Genomic DNA, 21,558 nt, shown 5'->3' with positions numbered 1-21,558 from the left:
TGTTCAGGGGCAGGGGTCCCATATGAAACGGGAAACGGGTGGTTGTTGCGTGTAACACCTGAAGAGCCGGGCTCGGGCCTGGTCGTGCGGGGGGGGAGCAAGCCTTACACGTGGCCTGTCCAACATGCGTCCCCCCCAGCTGAAGGCGGGGAGAGTCACCTATCCTCTTGGGGACTCTCGTCGTCGAGGCGGAAAAAGCGTGACAGGCCATCTGCGTTGGCGTGGTCTTGCCCGGGTCGATGTTCCACAGTGAAGTCCATCCCCTGCAGGGAGATGGACCAACGCAGTAGTTTCGGGTTTTCCCCCCGCATCTGCATTAGCCACTGCAAGGGCCGATGATCGGTCTGTACCTGGAAGTGGGTGCCGAAGAGATAAGGCCGGAGCTTTTTGAGGGCCCACACCACAGCGAAGGCCTCCCTCTCGATGGTGCTCCAGCGTTGTTCTCGGGCCAGGAGCCGTCTACTGATGAAAGCCACTGGCTGGTCAAGTCCTTCGGGGTTCAGCTGGGAAAGGACTGCCCCAATGCCATGGTCGGAGGCATCCGTTTGGACGATAAATTCCCGACTGTAGTCGGGGGCCTGGAGCACAGGGGCGGAGCACATGGCGGCCTTCAGCTTCTCGAAGGCCGCTTGACAGTCTGGGGTCCAGTTGACCTTTTTTGGTTGGTTTTTGGATGTGAGTTCCGTGAGGGGCCCCACAATGCTGCCATAGTCCCTCACGAACCGCCTGTAGTAGCCTGTGAGTCCCAAGAAGGCGCGGACCTCGGTCTGGGTGATGGGGGGCTGCCAAGACTGGATGGCAGCGATCTTGAGTTGCAGAGGGGCCACCAGACCGCTTCCCACCTGGTGCCCGAGATAGGTCACGGACCCTTGGCCAATTTGGCATTTGCTGGCCTTGATCGTGAGGCCAGCTCGTTGGAGGGCCTGTAGCACCTCTCGGAGGTGGTGGAGGTGGTCGGACCAGTGGCGGCTGTACACAGCGATATCGTCCAGGTAGGCGGCGCTGAACTCTTCGAGTCCCGCCAGGACCTGGTTTACTAGCCGCTGAAATGTTGCTGGGGCATTCTTCATGCCGAATGGCATGACCTTGAAGTGATAGTGGCCATCAGGGGTGGAGAAGGCAGATCGTTCTTGGGCCTGGGGTGTGAGACCGATCTGCCAGTAGCCCGCTGTCAGGTCGAAGATGCTGAGGTAGCGGGCAGCTCCCATGCGGTCGATTAGTTCATCTGCTCGGGGAATGGGGTGTGCGTCTGTTCTGGTAACCGCATTCAAGCCCCGGTAGTCGACGCAGAACCGGAGCTCAGGCGTGGTGCCGGGGGCGGCCGCTTTGGGGACCAGTACCACTGGGCTGGCCCAGGGGCTGTCTGAGGGCTCGATGACCCCGAGCGTGAGCATCTTGGACACCTCCTCTTGGATGCAGGCCCGTACCCGATCTGGTACGCAGTAGGCCCGATGGCGGATAGGGGGACTGTCTCCAGTGTCCACGTCGTGTAAACACCAGGGGGTGACCCCTGGGGTGAGGGAGAACAGGGTGGCGAACTGCAGCAGGAGGTCTCGGCAGCCTTGGCGTTGTTCCAGGGTGAGGGCCTCAGAGAGTCGGACCCCGTCCACGGAGCCGTCCTTCTCCCGAGTCCGTAGGAGGTCCGGGAGGGGTTCGGAGTCCTCCTCGGCTCCATTGTCTGTTGCCATCAGGAGGCTGAGCTCTGAGCGCACAAAGTGGGGTTTCAGTCTATTGGCGTGGAGGACCCGGAGAGGGTTCCGTGAAGATTCCATATCGATGAGATAGGTGACAGGGCTCTTGCGCTCGACTACTTTGAAGGGCCCCGTCCACTTGTCTTGCAGGGCACACGGTTCGGTGGGAGACATTACCCACACTTGTTGGCCGGGTTCAAATTCGATGGAGGAGGCATTTTGATCGTACCACCTTTTCATGTCTTCCTGACTGGCCTCCAAGTTTGCTTTTGCCATCTCTCTGAACCGTCTGGTCTGGTTGCGGAGGGTTAGGAGGTATTTGAAAACATCTGGAGGGTTCTTTAGAGGGGGCATTTCCCAGCCTTCTTTGACTAGGCTGAGCGGCCTTCGCACAGGGTGTCCATACAAGAGTTCGAACTGGCTGAAGCCGAGGGACTTCTGGGGGACTTCTCGGTAGGCAAAGAGGAGGCACGGCAGTAGCACATCCCACTGGCGACGGAGGGGCTCTTCCAACCCCCCAATCATCCCTTTGAGCGTGCGGTTGAACCGCTCAACTAGTCCGTTTCCTTGAGGGTGATAGGGGGTCGTGAATCGGTAGGTGACCCCACACTGTTGCCAGAGGGACTTCATGTATTTTGAAATAAAGTTTGTGCCCCGGTCGCTGACCACTTCTCGGGGGAAGCCCACCCGGGAGAAGATCCCCATCAAGGCCCGGCCGACTACCGGGGCTGTCACAGTTCGCAGGGGAACAGCCTCGGGGTAGCGGGTGGCGTGGTCCACCAGGACCAGGATGAACCGATGTCCTTGTGCTGTACGGGTGTCCAGGGGCCCCACAATGTCTATCCCCACCCTCTCGAACGGGGTGGTGACCACAGGAAAAGGTTGCAGAGGTGCTTTGAGCTTGCGGCCGCTCTTCCCGCTGGCCTGGCACGTGGGGCAAGATCGGCAGTGCTGGAGTACGTCGTTCCTCATCTTGGGCCAGAAAAAGTGGGTCACCAGGCGACTGTAGGTTTTGTCCTGACCCAGGTGGCCAGCCAGGGGGACATCGTGGGCCAGGTTTAGCAATAAGTCTCTAAAGCGGAGGGGTACCACTAGCACTCGACTGGCCCCTAACTCTGCGATTCTCTTTTCGCTGTACAACAGGTCATTGTCCCAATAGACCCAATGGGTTCCGGAGGTATCCCCGGCACTCTGGGCGAGGGCTTGTTGGCGGAGTCCCTCGAGGGAGGGACAGGTCTTCTGCTCGTGGCGAAACTGTTCCTGGGTGGGCCCCCCCTCCTGACACCACTGAGCCAGGTCGGGAAGGTCCTGAGGTTGAACGAGCCCCTCGGGAGTTTGCTCTGGGGGGACGGCCCGGTCGGTGTCTTCTAGTGGGGCGACCGGGGGAGGAGGTGCTGGCCATTCAGGTTCTTCGGGTCGGGGGATGGCACGGGCAGCCATGGACCGGGTGGTTACGCACGCCCAGTCCGGGATGCCCAACATCCCCAGGTGCTCTCTTCTCTCTACGGCGGCCCACGGGGAACTCTCAAGATCATTTCCCAGGAGACAGTCTACGGGGGCATCATCTCGGACCGTCACTTTCAATATGCCGGAGACTCCTCCCCACTCAAAGGGGACGCAGGCCATCCGACATAGACACTCCGAATTGTCGGCTGAACGGACAGGGCAGAGAACGTTCGGCAGGATCTGTTCTGGGGTCACCAGGTGACAGCGGACGGCCGTTACACTGGCCCCGGTGTCACGTAGGGCTTCGGCCCGGCGTCCATTAATGTTCACCCACTGACTGTACTTCCGGATGTTGGCGGGCAGGGGGACCCGCGGGACCATGTCTTTTCCCCCTAGGCACGCTAGAACCATGGCGGCTGGTTCCCACTCTTGGTGTTCTTGCTCGCACTCCTCTTGTTCTTCGGAGATTTGTTCTTCCCCCAGGGCGGCGGCAGCCATCTGGCGGGGTCTCGGAGTCTGACTCTGTGGACAATTCGGGTCGTTTGCGTAGTGGCCGACTCGCTGGCATCGGTGACACGTGACATTGGCTCTGTATCCCGGCTGCGCCGGGGTGTTGCCCCGGTTGGCCGGGGGTGGGGTGCTGGTAGCGGGAGCGGCCGGGGCGTTGTCTCTTCCTCGTCCCTGGCCCCCTCCTCCTCCTCGGGGACGGTGCTGACCGTGGTTGTTCCGGTTCTGTTCATGTGACCCATTTCGGCCTACTCGGGTAATTTCCCACCGGTCAGCCTCGGCGGCGAGCTGCCGTGGATCAGTCAATTTACTGTCGAGGAGGTGCTGCCTGAGCTCGACGAAGCAGTTGTTTGATAGATGCTCCCATACCATGAGATTGAAGAGTTGCTCGTAGGTCGTTACGTTGCTTCCCTTGATCCAACCCTCGAAGGCTCGGCTGAAATAGTTCACGTATTCCACCCAAGTGGTACCCGGGATCCGGGTGCAGTCTCGGAACCTCTGGCGGTACATTTCAGGTGTGAGCCCATAGCGGGTGAGGAGGGTAGCTTTCATGTGGTCATAGGAGGTCATCAGATGGTCTGGGAGCTGTAGCAGGGCATCGCGGCCCTCATTGACAAACCTCCCCCATAGACCGGCTCCCCAGTCGCTTCGATCGATCCGGTGGGAGGTCATAGCGATCTCGTAGGCCTTGAACCATTGCTGTATGTCGTCATCTCGGAAATATTCTCGAACGACATCCTTGGGGATGTGTACCTTCTTTTCTGTTGCCCCCGGGGTGCGCGGTTGCTCGGGCACCCCTAATTCTTTGTTCTGCTTGCGTAAGTCTATCTCAGCTAGTTTGCGCTCGTGTTCATACGCCAGCCTCTTCTCTTCGAGTTCTCTTTGTCTCTGTTTCTCTTCCCGTTCTTCTCGGAGCCGCAGATGTTCCAGGTTCAGTTTTTGTTCGGCTAATTTGAGTTCGCCATCCATTTTGAGCCGGGCCATTTCTAGTTCATGTAGTCGGTTTCTTTCTCGTTCTTGGATCTCATCTTGCGAGAGACCGTTCTTTGCTCCTCGGGAGCTGTGGTGTCTTTCTCTGCTGCTGCGACATTTTGGTCCGGGGGTCTGACGGCCCCGGTTTCTGCCCATGACTCAATGGCGTGCTTGAAATCGTCTTTAGTACTCAGACCGGTGGTAGCGATACCTAGTTCAATGCAGAATTGTTTCAACTCACGATGGCTGTATTCTTCCAATTTCTCCATCTGGAATTTTTCGGTGGATCCGCTTTCTTTGGTTGACATTGTGGTTTTGTCGTGGGGTGAGCTACTCTCTGTACGATTACGCGTTGATTCGGATCGCGCCGCTGGCCACCAATGTTAGACGGACCGGGAGGGTCGGCCGAGGACAAGGGGAGAGGTCTCCGGGGAGAGCCGTCTCCAGCGATCGTACAGACAAGTAACTTCCCCCCCACAGATGTACACCACACAAGGATAAGGTTCAACGTTACTTTATAAGCAATTCTTTAAGTACGGTGAAATGGTACAAGGAGGTCTGGACTCAGGGGTCCCCTCTATTCTAGTCTCTTGGTTGGGTAAGGGGGATAGCGGGACAGTCTCGTTACCAATCTGGTGGATATGGTGGTAGATGAAATAGCTCACAATCCTCGAGCTCGGTGTTCTAGATGATCGGGCCGCGTCGGAGCCAGCAGGTCCCGGGATGGTTGAAGGTAGCGACGGTCCGCGGCGGAGCCAGCAGGTCCCGATGAAGGTGGTGGTTACAAACGGTCCGCGGCCACGCCAGCAGGTCCCGACGACGATGAAGGTTTCAGAAGGTTTGCGGCAGCGCCAGCAGGCAGGTCGATAGTTCGCAAGGCAGGGCTACGGCAGCGCCAGTAGTCCGTCAAGGATGAGTTCTTCACTGCGTCTCTCGACTCCAGGATACAACTGCCTTCCTGCTCTGGAGCTGCCCCAGTTATAGGTCTGGCGCCCTTTGATGTCCGGACCCTCGCACTTGGAGGTCGGGAGGTCCGGGATGAGGGAGTCCAGACACCCAGCAGGGGGGTGGAGCCAGCGCCTGGGGGAGCTGGGGGCGATCAGCACCTGGCGGGGGAGAGCCATCGACACCTCTTTCTCCCATTGACCTGCCAAGTAGTCCGCTCACCTCCTGGGTGGATGGTGGTGCCGGGATGTCGGGGCCTGGCCAGGCCCAGGGTTAGGGTCGATCGGAGGCCACGCGGCCTCGTGGTGCTGTGTCCAAGATGGCGCCCAGGCCGGGCGAGAGGCCCGGTAGGGAATCGGGCCCATGGTGTGGAGATGTTCAGGGGCAGGGGTCCCATATGAAACGGGAAACGGGTGGTTGTTGCGTGTAACACCTGAAGAGACGGGCTCGGGCCTGGTCGTGCGGGGGGGGGAGCAAGCCTTACACGTGGCCTGTCCAACACGCAGCTAACAAAGAATGGACCGATTGGGTGGTTAGTTGGTACCCCTTCATAGATGACCTGTTCATCATTTGGAATGGGTCATCGGAGACCGCTCTGGACTTCATTGGGGTCCTGAATAGCAATGGGGTCAATCTGGAGTTCACAGGAGAAGTGAGCTCAGGATCCGTGAATTACCTTGATCTTAACATCTATGTGGTAGGAGGGCACCTCAACACATGGCTTTTTCGGAAGGCCACTGCAGGGAATTCTGTCCTGCGCGCCTCCAGCAGTCATCCAATTAATTTTGGTGAGAAGTATCCACTATGGGCAATTACTCAGAATTAAGAGGAACAGCTCAGATGATAGAGTTTCAGGTGGCTGCGAAGGATAGCATCAGATGTTTTAAGATATGTGGCTATAGTCAGCAAGTCTTAGATGAGGCATACAGTAGGGCTAATTATCTGAAGAGAGAGGGGCTCTTGATGAGTAAGGATGAGCAGACCATTGACCCCAAAAAAGGCAAGGGGAAATTTCACCTTATAACCACCTATTCGAGGAATGCTAAAGATTTGAAGAGAATCATGAGAAAAAACCGGCCCATTTTGCAGACAGACAATGTGATAGAGAGGGATCTTCCATCTAACCCCCTTGTCACGTTCCGGAAGGCGAGATCACTGAAAAACGACCTTGTCCATAGTCATCTTATGGATACTCCGAAATCCGCCTTTGGCTCGATGAATGGGTTTTTCCCCTGTGGGAAGTGCAAGTCCTGCAGGGGAAGCAAGAGGGTCCTCATGTATGAAATTCTATCTGTAGGTACCCGGAGGAGTATCAAGAAGTTCCTGACTTGTACCCCTCCTGTATGGTGTATTGTCTCACATGCCCGTGCGGCCTACGTTACGTAGGCGGCACGATCCAGCCTACTAAAATCAGGATATTGGAACATATGCGGGCATTAGTGAACGGGGATGAGGTTTACCCAGTTGTGCGGCATTTTGATAATAAACATCAATGCAACGGGATTTGCTTAGCTATTTCTGCCTTGATCATGTGGCGAGCTATCCTCGGGACGGTGACCGGATTCTGAGGTTAAGGAGGCTGGAGTCACGGTGTATAATTGACCTTCAGACAAAGGCACCGCAGGGGCTTAATAGTACTGAAGAGCTTGCCATACATTTAGGAGAAATATTGTCTTGTTCTTATGAGCAGTGTGTATATATATTGACAGGATGGTGTAGTGTTTAAAGGATGTTCTTCTCTCAGTTTCTTCTTTTACTTTTTCTTTAACTTTAACTTTTTCTTCCTCCTCATTATCCTCTTCTTCTTTTTCTTTTTTTTTCTTTTTCTTTCCTTGTTTACTTTCTTCGTCTCTTTTTCTGTGATTTAACGTTCAGAGAAGCAGAGCGTGCCATTTGTATATATTGTATATATCGTGTACATTGTATATAGATTGTCTCTTATCTGTCCGGCAGGCTTTTCCTGTCTGGTTTATTATTTTCCTAGATTTGCAACACTTTTCATCGAATTTTGGTGAAGCCCATTTGGCCCTTTCAGGGCATGATGAGTTTGAGTAAGCACAATGAATTCAGTGAGGGTGAGCCAGACTGGTATATGTGACCATTCAGGGCGTAATTAATTGATTTGAGTTGTACCACGATAATGAAAGTCATATATTTTCCTAACATGTGTATTGATGCTCAGGGAATTTAACATTATGTATATTGGATTTATTGTTTAAACCACGATGTTTATTTAGGCAGACGGACATTCCAAAATGGGGCCCGAATGTTGTGCTTCTGGAGGATATGTCGGGATTACGCGATAGTCCCTCTTTTGTGTTGTTTAAGGAAGTGATGTGTTTAACTAACGTGGATTCCGGCATTTTCGGTAAACATGGATGAAGGGCGTTGCCGAAACGCATCTGTTGTAGAGTGCCTGTGTTCTGTTTAAATAAGCTGATGGAACCGGCCCCCCTCGAGTGTTGTCTTCCTTGGGGACTACCTGTAAGTTATGAGAAGCACCCGTTTGAGAGTGCACCATGCTGGTATTGTGGAGCGAGTGTTTGTGTGTGTATGTATGTATATATATATATATATATATAGATATATATATATATATATATATATAATCGCTCCACTTTTCCAACCTCCAAAAGGAAAAGTCCATTAGCTTGAAATAAAGGTGTATCAAGCGCCCCGTGAGTGCGGACTTTTCCTTTTGGAGGTTGGAAAAGTGGAGCGATAATTTAAGGCGGTTTTCACAACCGCATATCCGCACCTGCCCGAGAGTGCTTCCTAAACAATTGTGGAGGGAGAGCGTGAATCTATATATAATATGAATGTCTCCAATATACATATTTTGAATGTATGTATATGTATATATATATATATATATATATATATTCACTGAAAAAACCATAGGTTATAGACCATATATAGTTAGGAATTCGCATTTACAAAACCTTATTTTACTCACACAAAACCATTGAAATTCCATATATAGTTAGTTGCACTAACTATATATCGCGCACCCGCAATCCACTGCTGATGATGTCACATATTACATCATTCATGACATGGTCAGTGACATCACTGATGACATCACTGATGACATCTCAAATGACATCACTGATGACATCTCAAATGACATCACTTTGACATCACTGATGACATCTCATTTGACATTACTGATCACATCACTGATGATATCATTCATGTGATAATACGATGAACCTCTTCAGACTCTAATATAACCTTAGATACAATCAGTGTAAACAGACACTCACAGACTGTCACTCATCCATGGAGTTACTCACACACCTAGTCAGTCATGCAAAGAATCAATCACACCTCCATTTCCTCAACTATACAGTTATACAAACTTTACTTATTCAAACATATACTAACACATATTTACTCTCTTATACAATCCCTGATACAAGTTCACAATGATCCATACAGCCACTCACACATTCACTGGCTCTTATGCAGTTATTTATATATGTCAACTCTCACATGTACTGTGTTTTACATATGTACTTACTTTGACATGTAGCACTGAGATATCCATTCACTCACCAATACACTCATGCACACAGTCAACCGCCCATACAGCTGTTTCCACATGCACTTTTGAAACCATACATCTAGTGAATCAACTGCTCACACATCTATGCACAGAGTCATACACCTCCCAGCCACCCACACACACACTCAGTCTCCCATACAAATACTTGGGCAACCAATCAATAACCCATATAGTTACTCATATAGCTACTTATCAACACATGCAACAGTTTACAGAACAACAGACATAATGATGCACAAATTAAGACAGTTTAGTCACTAACCCATGCACTCAGTGAGACACATTTAATCACTCACTCATACAGTCAGTCATGCACCTACTAAATCCTTCATCCAGACACTTATACATCCACTCATTCTTCAATATGTAAGACATATTTTAACTTTACAGAAACATACAGTCACTGGATGTTGTCATCAGTGATGTCATCAGTGATGTCATTTGAGATGTCATCAGTGATGTCATCAGTGATGTCACTGACCATGTCATGAATGATGTAATATGTGACATCATCAGCAGTGGATTGCGGGTGCGCCATATATAGTTAGTGCAACTAACTATATATGGAATTTCAATGGTTTTGTGTGAGTAAAATAAGGTTTTGTAAATGCGAATTCCTAACTATATATGGTCTATAACCTATGGTTTTTTCAGTGAATTTTCAAGGTTTTGTAAATGCTAATTCCTAACTATATATGGTCTATAACCTATGGTTTTTTCAGTGAATTTTCAAGGTTTTGTAAATGCTAATTCCTAACTATATATGGTCTATAACCTATGGTTTTTTCAGTGAATATATATATATACATACATATATCATCTGTATATCTATATAAATACAAACATAAATGCATGCATACATATACTTATATGCATACAGATGCATGTTATTTACATGAAAGTTGAAAAAACACTAATAAAAGCAAAGCTAAAAAGCCACCTCATTACAAACAGAATGGCTTTAACTTAAACGAGGGCGAGATCTATTGCATTTTCAATGCTTGTTTACTTTGGTTCCATCAAGAAGGCATTCAGATGTGTCACACATTTGCCATAAATTCTGAATGTTAGCACTCTAGTTGCACATTAGATCACTGTAGTAAAGCTACTGCTCACCAGGGACATCTGCTGCTGGTATTCAAAGTGCATGTTTCAGTCTGCATGTCAGAATTTTTTTAATGAAATAGAAGAGGATTTGAGAAGTCACTCAAAATGATCCCTAATTTTTCTTTCTGAAGCACTAATCATACTTTCTATGGCAAAATTAACCCCCTCATGTTGTTCCTTTTTAAATTGAGTGTTTTCAGACTTACCACTTCATTCCAATCAAGATGGCTTCTGGTGTGCCATACTTTTGTCATAAGTAAGACTGTTAGCGCTCTAGTTGTTCTTTAGAACACTCTGGGACATTCTGTCATTGGGCTATACTTGGGGTACATCTGGGTGATATTTGGGCTACATTTAGGCTCTTTTGTCTCTGGTGGCCATCTTGGGAGACTGTATGTCAGAATTTTTTAATGAAATTGAAGAGGGTTTGAGAAGTCACTCAAAATGTGCCCTAATTTTTCTTTCTGCAGCACTAATCATAATTCATATGGCAAAATATACCCCCTCATTTTGTTCCTTTTTAAATTAAATGTTTTAAGAGTTACCACTTTATTCCAATCAAGATGGCTTCAGGTGTGCCATACCTTTGTAATAAGTAGGACTGTTAGCGCTCTAGTTGTTCTTTAGAACACTCTGGGACATTCTGTCATTGGGCTATACTTGGGCTACATCTGGATGATATTTGGGCTACATTTGGGCTCTTTTGTCTCTGGTGGCCATTTTGGGAGACTGCATGTCAGAATTTTTTAATGAAATAGAAGAGGATTTGAAAAGTCACTCAAAATGTGCCCTAATTTTTCTTTCTGCAGCACTAATAATACCTTCTATTGCATAATATAGCCCCTCATTTTGTTCCTTTTTAAATTAAATGTTTTAAGAGTTACCACTTTATTCCCATCACGATGGCTCCAGGTGTGCTATACCTTTGTAATAAGTAGGACTGTTAGCGCTCTAGTTGTTCTTTAGAACACTCTGGGACATTCTGTCATTGGGCTATACTTGGGCTTCATCTGGGTGATATTTGGGCTACATTTGGGCTCTTTTGTCTCTGGTGGCCATTTTGGGAGACTGCATGTCAGAATGTTTTAATGAAATAGAAAAGGATTTGAGAAGTCACTCAAAATGTGCCCTAATTTTTCATTCTGCAGCACTAATCATACTTTCTATGGCAAAATATACCCCCTCATGTTGTTTCTTTTTAAATTAAATGTTTTAAGAGTTACCACTTTATTCCAATCAAGATGGCTTCAGGTGTGCCATACCTTTGTAATAAGTAGGACTGTTAGCGCTCTAGTTGTTCTTTAGAACACTCTGGGACATTCTGTCATTGGGCTATACTTGGGCTACATCTGGGTGATATTTGGGCTACATTTGGGCTCTTTTGTCTCTGGTGGCCATTTTGGGAGACTGCATGTCAGAATGTTTTAATGAAATAGAAAAGGATTTGAGAAGTCACTCAAAATGTGCCCTAATGTTTCATTCTGCAGCACTAATCATACTTTCTATGGCAAAATATACCCCCTCATGTTGTTTCTTTTTAAATTAAATGTTTTAAGAGTTACCACTTTATTCCAATCAAGATGGCTTCAGGTGTGCCATACCTTTGTAATAAGTAGGACTGTTAGCGCTCTAGTTGTTCTTTAGAACACTCTAGGAGGCTGCAGTAGAACACAAAGGAATCAACTGACAGTCTCTGTCCTTGTTGGATGTACAGGTTTTACTGAGAATGTCAGACTTCATTTTCACATGACTGAGAAAGATAATGTGAATTTACAGAAAATATGCTTTCAGTTAAGCTTATAGATCCCCTTCCAAACCACTGTGGGAAAATCATGAGATATTAGTTTTCTTTCAAACAATATTCATGATATCACAGCAGAAGGTTTTTTCACATGGTAAAATCACCTTAGAACCCACCACAATTCCTAAAACGAGTATGGTACCATCAACAAATGATTTATAATGTAACTAAAGTCCTAAAACCCTCTATTAACTACAATGCTTTTTAATGAGGTGCTATCATGTATATTGGTCCCAAGATGGCTGCCAACACTTCTTGGATGAAGTGCTGACAGCCAATCAGATCAGATGTGTGGTTAGGCTCCGCCCAGATATATATCTTTTTTTGAACCTAAATTACTCAAAATCCACTGGAGCACATATATTGAGACCTAGCAAAAGCACATCGGGCTAACAGTCCCTACAATTTTGCCAAGTTTCGTGCAAATCCATTCAGCCGTTCGAGCTAAAAGTGAGGCCAACCGCCCTATGGAAATTAACATGGGAAAAACGCATTTTGGGACCCCCCTTTTTTCTCGGCACCCCCTTGATGAAACCCCCCCCAAATTGTCAGGGGCTGCTCAGAAACAAAATGTTCCATTTTCCTGAAAATTTCAGCCAATTCCGTCCACAAACGCCAAAGTTATTAGACATAGAATTTTCAAAAATCCCATAGAGAAAAAATCCTAACTATATATACCTACTGGCGACCGCCAGTAGGTAATATATATATATATTTATATATAAATGTGTATATTTAAGTAATTGTGTTTTTGTATGATATGCATGGTTCACACATACATAATATATATGCACACATTGTTATATGAATAATTTCTTTTTGAATAAATATTCAGAAATGTTAATGTATGTGTATATTGATGTGTGCATGTATGCATTTATATATAATACATTCAGTTATAATTATCTCAACTAACTATAACTTGTGCCCTTCGGAATATTAACTGGAGCCCCTGCATGCAGAGTTTTGTCATCAGTGATGCAATTTCAGATGCTGCAGTGATGTTATCAACCATTTTGTGGAACATGTCAAAGGAATTCCTCAGATTTTTGCTTGCCAATAACATAGCTCCCAGGAAATTACTTCCATCCCTTTGGGACTTATAAGGTACTAAAACGTAGTTATACCTCAGGCCGAGGTTCAGTTTTGGTGCCTTATAAATCCCAAGTGACTGAACGACTTTTCATGGAATGCCAAAAAGGATCCTCTTCACTCCATAATCTATATTTACTGCCCAATTTCATGAACCACCTTCAGTGGTTTTGGCGCTATGTTCCTCTAAAAAGGTCTATTGAAAATTAACAGACACTCAACCATTCTCCTGAGTACCACGCTGGGCGCTGACGAAGCTACACAGAGGAAATGCATACGCCCGGAGTGCTGTCCAACTTCGCAATAAAGAAGCTTTCATATTGTTCCCCGTTGTGGCCTCTGCTTTTCTTTCAGGAGGGTTCCTTTGGATATTGACAATTGCAAGCGAGCGGCAATTCACAGAGTTCCCTGCATGCAAGTCGGCCTGATCCATACTGGCGTCCTTTCTTGCCTCGGTGAGAAAAACTTTTTTCTTCAAGCTATTGAAACGGATCAGACCCACCCCAGCCAACAGGGATAAACACAGTGGTGTCGGAGTGACTAGCTCCGCATTGGGCGAGACGCACCGTCGGACTTACCCCCTTAAAATTGATCCCTGATGACGAAGGTTGTGCAGTTGGGGACCCAAGGAAGCTGTACGTTGCAGGAGACACGGCAACAGTGAGAGAAGTGATCGAGTGCTACTTTGTGGGTCGCGCTACCATTTGGCTGCCCTCTCCTAGTTAAACACTGCATGCTGGGATATGAAGTGCTTTGCACTCTAGAGACACTGTGATTGGTGCTGTCAGGCATCACCAAGGGCGGAGCGATCTACAAATGGGGCAGTGAATGAACTTTCAACTAATTAACAGGCACTCGACCATTCTCCTGAGTACCACGCTGGGCGCTGACGAAGCTACACAGCGGAAATGCATACGCCCGGAGTGCCGTCCAACTTCGCAATAAAGAAGCTTTCATATTGTTCCCCATTGTGGCCTCTGCCTTTCTTTCAGGAGGGTTCCTTTGGATATATATATATATATATATATATATATATATATATATATAATCGCTCCACTTTTCCAACCTCCAAAAGGAAAAGTCCGCACTCACGGGGCGCTTGATACACCTTTATTTCAAGCTAACAACGAACGTTCGTTGTTCGCTTGAAATAAAGGTTTATCAAGCGCCCCGTAAGTGCGGACTTTTCCTTTTGGAGGTTGGAAAAGTGGAGCGATAATTTAAGGCGGTTTTCACAACCGCATATCCGCACCCGCCCGAGAGTGCTTCCTAAACAGTTGTAGAAGGGGAGCGTGAATATATATAGAATATGAATGTCTCCAATATACATATTTTGTATGTATGTATGTGTATATATATATATTTATTTATATATATATATATATATATATATATTTATATATCAGCTACAGAAGGTCGGCTTGGGATCACCAGTACCTCGGCGATCAAACACAAAAGACCAACGAATCCCAGATGATGGCAAAGGATATTTTATTCCTGAGAGAAGTACAGCAGCTTGGCAGACGACGTGTTTCGGGTAGTTGCCCTTGTTCACATCAGAAATATTTCCCACAATGCCCTCTTTTTAACTGAATGTGTATACACCATGTGACAAAATAAAAATAAACAAAATACTAGTAGGTAAAGTCAAAGTGTAAACAGCGTTTTTTTTTTCATCCTTTACACAATAGTAAATATACTGGTGATGTTAAACATGTGATAGAATTTCTATACCTGCATAAATGCTTGTTGAAATAGACTGTTCTATGGTTCTATATAAGCAAAGTTTTTAAAGTGTGTTTCAGTCATACAGTTACACATGTGCAAAATGCATATAAATACATTGCAATTTGTAAATAAGACACTATAAATATACACATAAATACAAAAAATTCTATAAATATGTATATAAAAAATGTGTGAGTCACTTCATGGTTTAAAAAGTAATAATGTACATACTTAAAACCATCCTAAAAAAATATATATATAATTTCTTTAAATTTCATCATTATAATAGTCCCATTAGGATGTGCAATACAATAGCAATGTAAACTTCACCGACCAATGTGCAACTCAACGCAAAAGATTAAAGTGCTTTCAAGAACTCTGTCTATATTAAAAATACATCATTCATATCTACAAAATAACCAACATTGGGGACATCGACTTCTGATGGCAACCCCTTCGAAAATGACTGGATGTATCCTACTTAAGGGAGGGAAAATTCCTTTCCTTTCTCTCCTGTAAATGTAAATGTAAATGTACATGTATTTATATAGCGCAAATCGCCCACAACGCAGGCATCTATGCGCTTGCTTAGGGAACCCGTCCTGGTATTCCCCTGTGAGATACCCCGGCATGGTATCCACAAGGTGAAAGCCAGGCATCCCGCCGCGAGGGGCCGTTGTGGAGATTAAGCAAGCTATTGCCCAGAGTCGCAGAGTGTGAACCCATGAGTAGAGTAGGCACCGAAGCGAGAGTTATCGAGTCCGTGGAATTATTGAGCCCAACCCCCATCGGGGCGGGGAATTGAACCCTGGTCCAGGGCCGATATCAGCTTCCGGGTCTGCCGCCTCTAACCCCTGAGCCACACTTCTCCTTCTGTATTTAAAGTGCAACCTATGTGGTGCAGGAGAATCTTGGATCCATCACTGCAAAAAAGTTAAAAGAAGAGAATGAATTAAATAAATGTTGGGTGTTGGACAAAGACTGTATAAGGATAAATAGTATTAAAGAATGACTTAAATAGGAGCACTATCCAAAATTCTGCTGTAGGTCTGGGTCACTGGGCTGTGAAATAACCTGGTACCTGTACCAAAAGGAAATTCTTTATTTATAGGAAATGGTATAGGTCTTCCGTGGTATTCAGCCCGTTTGGTACCTTGGAATCTAGTTCTAAAATCATTTTCGATTCCAATTGCCGAAGCATCCTATCCCTGTCACCTCCCCTTCTGGGTTTTGGAACTGAGGAGAGGACAAAGTAGCTTAGACACTGTAGATCATTCCCATGTACACTTTTAAAGTGTCTAGCCACCGGGTAGGAGCTGTCATTGTTGACGATTGCCCGAATATGCTGCAATATCCTGGCATGCACCGGGAGCCTGGTACTTCCCACGTATCTCAGGCCACAGGTGCATGCCAGAACGTAAACAGCATACTCTGTTTTACAACCGTAATTTTCTTTAATTGGCTATCTATATATCTAAATGTGTATATTTAAGTAATTGTGTTTTGCATGGTTCACACATACATAATATATATGCACACATTGTTATATAAATAATTTCTTTTTGAATAAATATTCAGAAATGTTAATGTATGTGTATATTGATGAGTGCATGTATGCATTTATATATAATACATTCAGTTATAATTATCTCAACTAACTATAACTTGTGCCCTTAGGAATATTAACTGGAGCCCCCGCATGCAGAGTTTTGTCATCAGTGATGCAATTTCAGATGCTGCAGTGATGTTATCAAGGATTTTATGGAACATGTCAAAGGAATTCCTCAGATTTTTGCTTGCCAATAACATAGCCCCCAGGAAATTACTTCCATCCATTTGGGACTTATAAGGTACTAAAACGTAGTTATACCTCAGGCCGAGGTTCAGTTTTGGTGCCTTATAAGTCCCAAGTGACTGAACGACTTTTAATGGAATGCCTAAAAGGATCCTCTTCACTCCTAGCGGTTTTTAAACTATGTCACATTTATTTTGCCTTGTCACTTATGTAAATTGAATTGCGAACTTACTTTGTGCTCGGATAGGCGTGTTCCCCGGTCCACCACTGAGCCTTCAGATTGTGTGGAGGGATTGATCGCCTTACAGGAGGTGTGAAAACTACACTTCCGGTTTGCGCCGCGGTTAGCAGTCTAGCTGCTCACCACCGCCGGCATAAAAACCGAATGCCCCCTAGGACGCGCAGCGGACGAGCGCAGCGGGCGCGCCGCGGGCGCGTCCACGCCTGTTCCGGGCCTAGGGCCATATCCCCTGGTCCAGGAACTACCTACACAACTGGCACTCTCCTGTGCTATTCCCCGAAACTCTTAAGGGATCTCAACAATGGTAAGAGTTCTCACCAGTGTATAATACTTTCACTTCCCCCATCTCTGCACGTCAGCCCCCACAATTTGCCCAGGCTGTGGCTTTACAATCCACCCTCCCCTATCCTCTACCAGTTCTCCATCTATAACCCAGGAACATAAACCACCTTACCGTATGGCATTGATCAATGCCCGCTCCCTTCCCAAACACCATCTGGAAATTAGGGAGTGTATTACGGACCTGGAACTAGATATTCTTTTTATCACAGAATCATAGGGGGGACGCGGCCTCGGGTCTAGATTTTTGTGTGGCCACGCCCGATGGTTTCTGTGTGACAAGACTTGATAGACAAGTAGGCAGGGGAGGCGGCCTAGCCATTATCTATAGAGCCACATATTCAGTTACTACAGAATCTATCCATTATGCCGGCTGTGAGGCTCTGGCCTATTCTATATCATTTAACCATAATCAAGCCTTTAAAGGCATTTTGCTATATCGCCCCCCTGGTCCTCACACACACTTTCTTGCATCTTTACATTATTTTACTGAATTATTTCTAGAACCTAGTGACTTCACCATTCTTGGTGATTTTAATTTTCACTTAGAAGCTACATGTGATAAGGACACTATCCACTTAACAGATGATCTCCAGTCAGCGGGACTTCGACAATTAGTCTTTGCCCCACCCACCAAGCAGGGCACACTTTAGACGGATTATTCACTAATAACCAGGACATCTCTCTGCTTACTGTTCTTCCGCTGGTATGGTCAGACCACTTTGCGGTGGTCTTTACCCTACCAGTTCATTATCCTAACCCGCCTCAGTTCAAAACACATGCCCTCATAATTACCAGAGTTTGGAAGAATCTTGACATTCCACTTCTCTCTGTCACCCTTAATAACGCCCCATACAAGGCCTCCCCCGACCCATGCTTAGGGTCCACAAGGTATCAAGAATGGATCCGGGAGGCGGCCCATCAATTAGTCCCGACCAAACGTGTCTCCCCCAATCGTGCAGTGCCTTCCGCACCATGGTTCACCGAGGACCTCAGACTCCATAGACAGCACTGCCGGAACCTCGAGAGACACTGGCGAAAGCACTACTGCCCCACTGCGAAGCTTGCCTATATAAACGCTTTGGCAATATATAAAAAATCTATTGCCTCACAGAAGAGCGCCTATTTTTCATCTCAAATTGAGTCGGCACAGAACTCAGCTAAGAAGCTATTTCAAGTTGTTAATTCCCTTTTTAATCCCCCCATAGGCCCATCCATTGAGGCAACACAAGACCTTTGTGTTAGACGGACCGGGAGGGTCGGCCGAGGATAAGGGGAGAGGTCTCCGGGGAGAGCCGTCTCCGACGATCGTACAGACAAGTAACTTCCCCCCCACAGACGGACACCACACAAGGGTAAAGTTCAACGATACTTTATAGGTAATTCTTTAAGTACGATGAATGGTACAAGGAGGTCTGGACTCAGGGGTCCCCTCGATTCTGGTCTCTGGTTTGGGAGAAGGGTAGCGGGACAGTCTTGTTACCAAAAGATGGGTATAGCTCTCAATCCTCGAGCTCGGCGTTCTAGATGATCGGGCCGCGGCGGAGCCAGCAGGTCCCAAGATGGACGAAGGAAGCGACGGTCCGCGGCGGAGCCAGCAGGTCCCGATGAAGATGGTAGTTACAAACGGTCCGCGGCCACGCCAGCAGGTCCCGACGACGATGAAGGTTTACGAAGGTTACGAAGGTTGCGGCAGCGCCAGCAGGCAGGATGATGATGCGCAAGGCAGGGCTACGGCAGCGCCAGTAGTCCGTCAAGGATGAGTTCTTCTCTGCGTCTCTCGACTCCAGGATACAACTGCCTTCCTGCTCTGGAGCTGCCCCAGTTATAGGGCTGGTGCCCTTTGATGTCCGGACCCTCGCACTTGGAGGTCGGGAGGTCCGGGATGAGGGAGTCCAGACACCCAGCAGGGGGGTGGAGCCAGCGCCCGGGGAGGCGATGGGCGAGCGGCACTTGGCGGGGGAGAGCCATCGACGCCTCTTTCTCCCATTGACTTGCCAAGTAGCCCGCTCACCTCCTGGGTGGATGGTGGTGCCGGGATGTCTGAGGCCTGGCTAGGCCCAGGGTTGAGGTCGGCCGGGGGCCAGGCGGCCTCGTGGTGGAGTGTCCAAGATGGCGCCCAGGCTGGGCGCGCGGGCCAGTAGTGGGTCGGGCCCACGAGGTCGATATGTTCAGGGGCCGGGGTCCCGGAGGGGACGGAAGACGAGCAGTGGTGGTGTGTGGCCCTTGTGTGTCCGGGCTCGGGCCTGGTCGGGCCGAGGGGGGGCGGCCCTTCATGTGGCCTGTCCAACACTTTGCAACTCTGTAGCCACCTTCTTTGCATCTAAGGTTACTAATATATACTCTACCTTCTCCCCCCCCCAAATGCCCGGAAACTCCTGTTGCCCATTCCTTGCTTTCTTCCTCAAAACCCACCTTCTCTGTTTTTCAAGCAGTTTCGGTACAAGAAATTAGCAAACTCACCACCGCCATCAGGTCAGGCTCCCCTTTGGACCCTTGCCCACCTTCAATATCCAACTCTATATCAGAGGTTATTACCCCTCCTCTGACGGATATCTGCAATTCCATTTTCCAGACCGGTATTTACCCAGACACATGGAAGAAAGCAGTCATAAGACCACTGTTAAAAAAACCCTCTCTTGACCCGGGAGAATCAGCTAACTATAGACCTATTGCCTGTCTCCCCTTTCCTGCCAAAATCTTTGAATCTTTGATGAATCAGCAGCTCTCAGAGTTCATAGATAGGCACCAACTCTTGGATGACACGCAATTTGGTTTCAGGAAGGGCCATGGTACTGAAACCGCCCTGATAAAGGCCTCCAATGAAATTAGGGCCATTTTAGACCAAGTGGGGGGGCGGCAGTCCTTATACTTTTAGATCTGTCTGCCGCCTTCGACACGGTTGATCACTCTATATTGATCGACCGTGTCGCATCCTTGGGGGTCAACCATCTGGCTAAAAACCTTTTCACATCCTTCCTGGCCAACCGTACGCAGGCGGTCAGACTGGGGGAATTCTATTCACCCTTTTTCACCTTACCCTGCGGTGTGCCCCAAGGCTCCTTGCTAAGGCCTACATTATTTAATATATATGTAGCGGATCTGGCGAGGGTCATAAAGGCACACGGGTTGTCTCTAACCACCTATGCAGACGACACGCAGTTGGTGTTGGCTGTACATAAGAATGGCCCAGCAGTTGCCTCGAGATTCCAGGAGGGGATGCTTGCCATCTGCTCCTGGATGTCGGGGAACTGCTTGAAACTTAACTCGGACAAGACCGAGGTGATGACCTTTGGCAACCTTTCTCCGGACTGGTCTCCCATTTCGTGGCCCAAGCAAATGGGTCCTCCCCCTGTCCCGGTTGCCAAGGTCAGAAACCTAGGAGTTGTTTTTGACGACAAGCTATCCTTTAAACATCATATCAACTCGGTGGTCTCATCCGCTTTTTTCATGCTGAGGAAAATTAAAAAATTACTCCCATATCTCCCGGCCTCAGCAGGGAAAACATTGGTGACCACCTTGGTCTTCTCCAAAATGGATTATAGCAATGCCCTTTTTAGGTCTCGGCGTCAACGCGCGGAAGCGCGTCTCCGCCGAGATCTTTTGTCAGCGACTATCATTCCCAGGAGACAGTCCTGGCCACGCGCATCCTTCCAGGCGATTTGTAACTGGAACGCGCGCTGTGGCCAGGCGCTGTCTCCTGGGAAGCGCAAGCACCCCACACGCATGCGCATACACACACACAAGCGCCCATGCACGCACGCACATACATACATACAGAGACACCCCCCCTGACACATACACACACGCGCGCACACACACACACACACGCATACACACGTGCACCGAGGCCCCCCCCTCCCTCCCTCCCTCCCCCGCCGTCACCGTCGCACGCATACATACACACACGAGCATACATGCACACACACACACGCACCAAGCCCCCCCAGCCTTTTTTTGAACTTACCTGGCCAATGTCGGGGACTCTGCTCACCACGCGGCGCCCAACCTCCTGCTGGCGCGGCCCCGGGGCTCCACACCGCTCACAGGAGCCCCGGGCCGCGAGACGCAACGACTCAGCCTGCCGCCTCCTTCCGGTCTGAACGTGGCCCCGCCCCCGTCACAGGCGACCGTGCCTGACTTCCGGGGCGGCCGCGGCGGCATTCCGGGGGCATACTCAATTCTATATTTAAAGTGCCTCCTACTGCGTAATGTGACAGGCGGCCTGAAATTATGTTTTGCGAGACGTTTTTATGATGTAAACCTTTAAAAGATCTCTTTGAAAGAAGAATTTGCAGACTAAACAAAACAACGGCATTGGAGACA

General features: G+C 48.0%; 1 protein-coding gene across 1 annotated transcript in view; it reads right to left on the bottom strand.

Annotated features, from left to right (window-relative positions):
* The window catches only part of LOC147725719 (uncharacterized), a 454,500-nt gene extending 433,196 nt beyond the window's left edge, over positions 1-21,304 (bottom strand). The window contains exon 1 of the mRNA XM_086964412.1: positions 21,200-21,304. The gene's annotated coding sequence lies outside the window, so the exon portion shown is untranslated. The remainder of the gene's footprint in view (positions 1-21,199) is intronic.
* Positions 21,305-21,558: the final 254 nt, after the last annotated feature.

The sequence above is a fragment of the Lissotriton vulgaris genome, chromosome 3_2 (genome assembly GCF_964263255.1).
Source record: "Lissotriton vulgaris chromosome 3_2, aLisVul1.2, whole genome shotgun sequence".
Taxonomy (NCBI): Eukaryota; Metazoa; Chordata; class Amphibia; order Caudata; family Salamandridae; genus Lissotriton; species Lissotriton vulgaris.
This window is presented reverse-complemented; position numbering and strand designations above follow the sequence as displayed.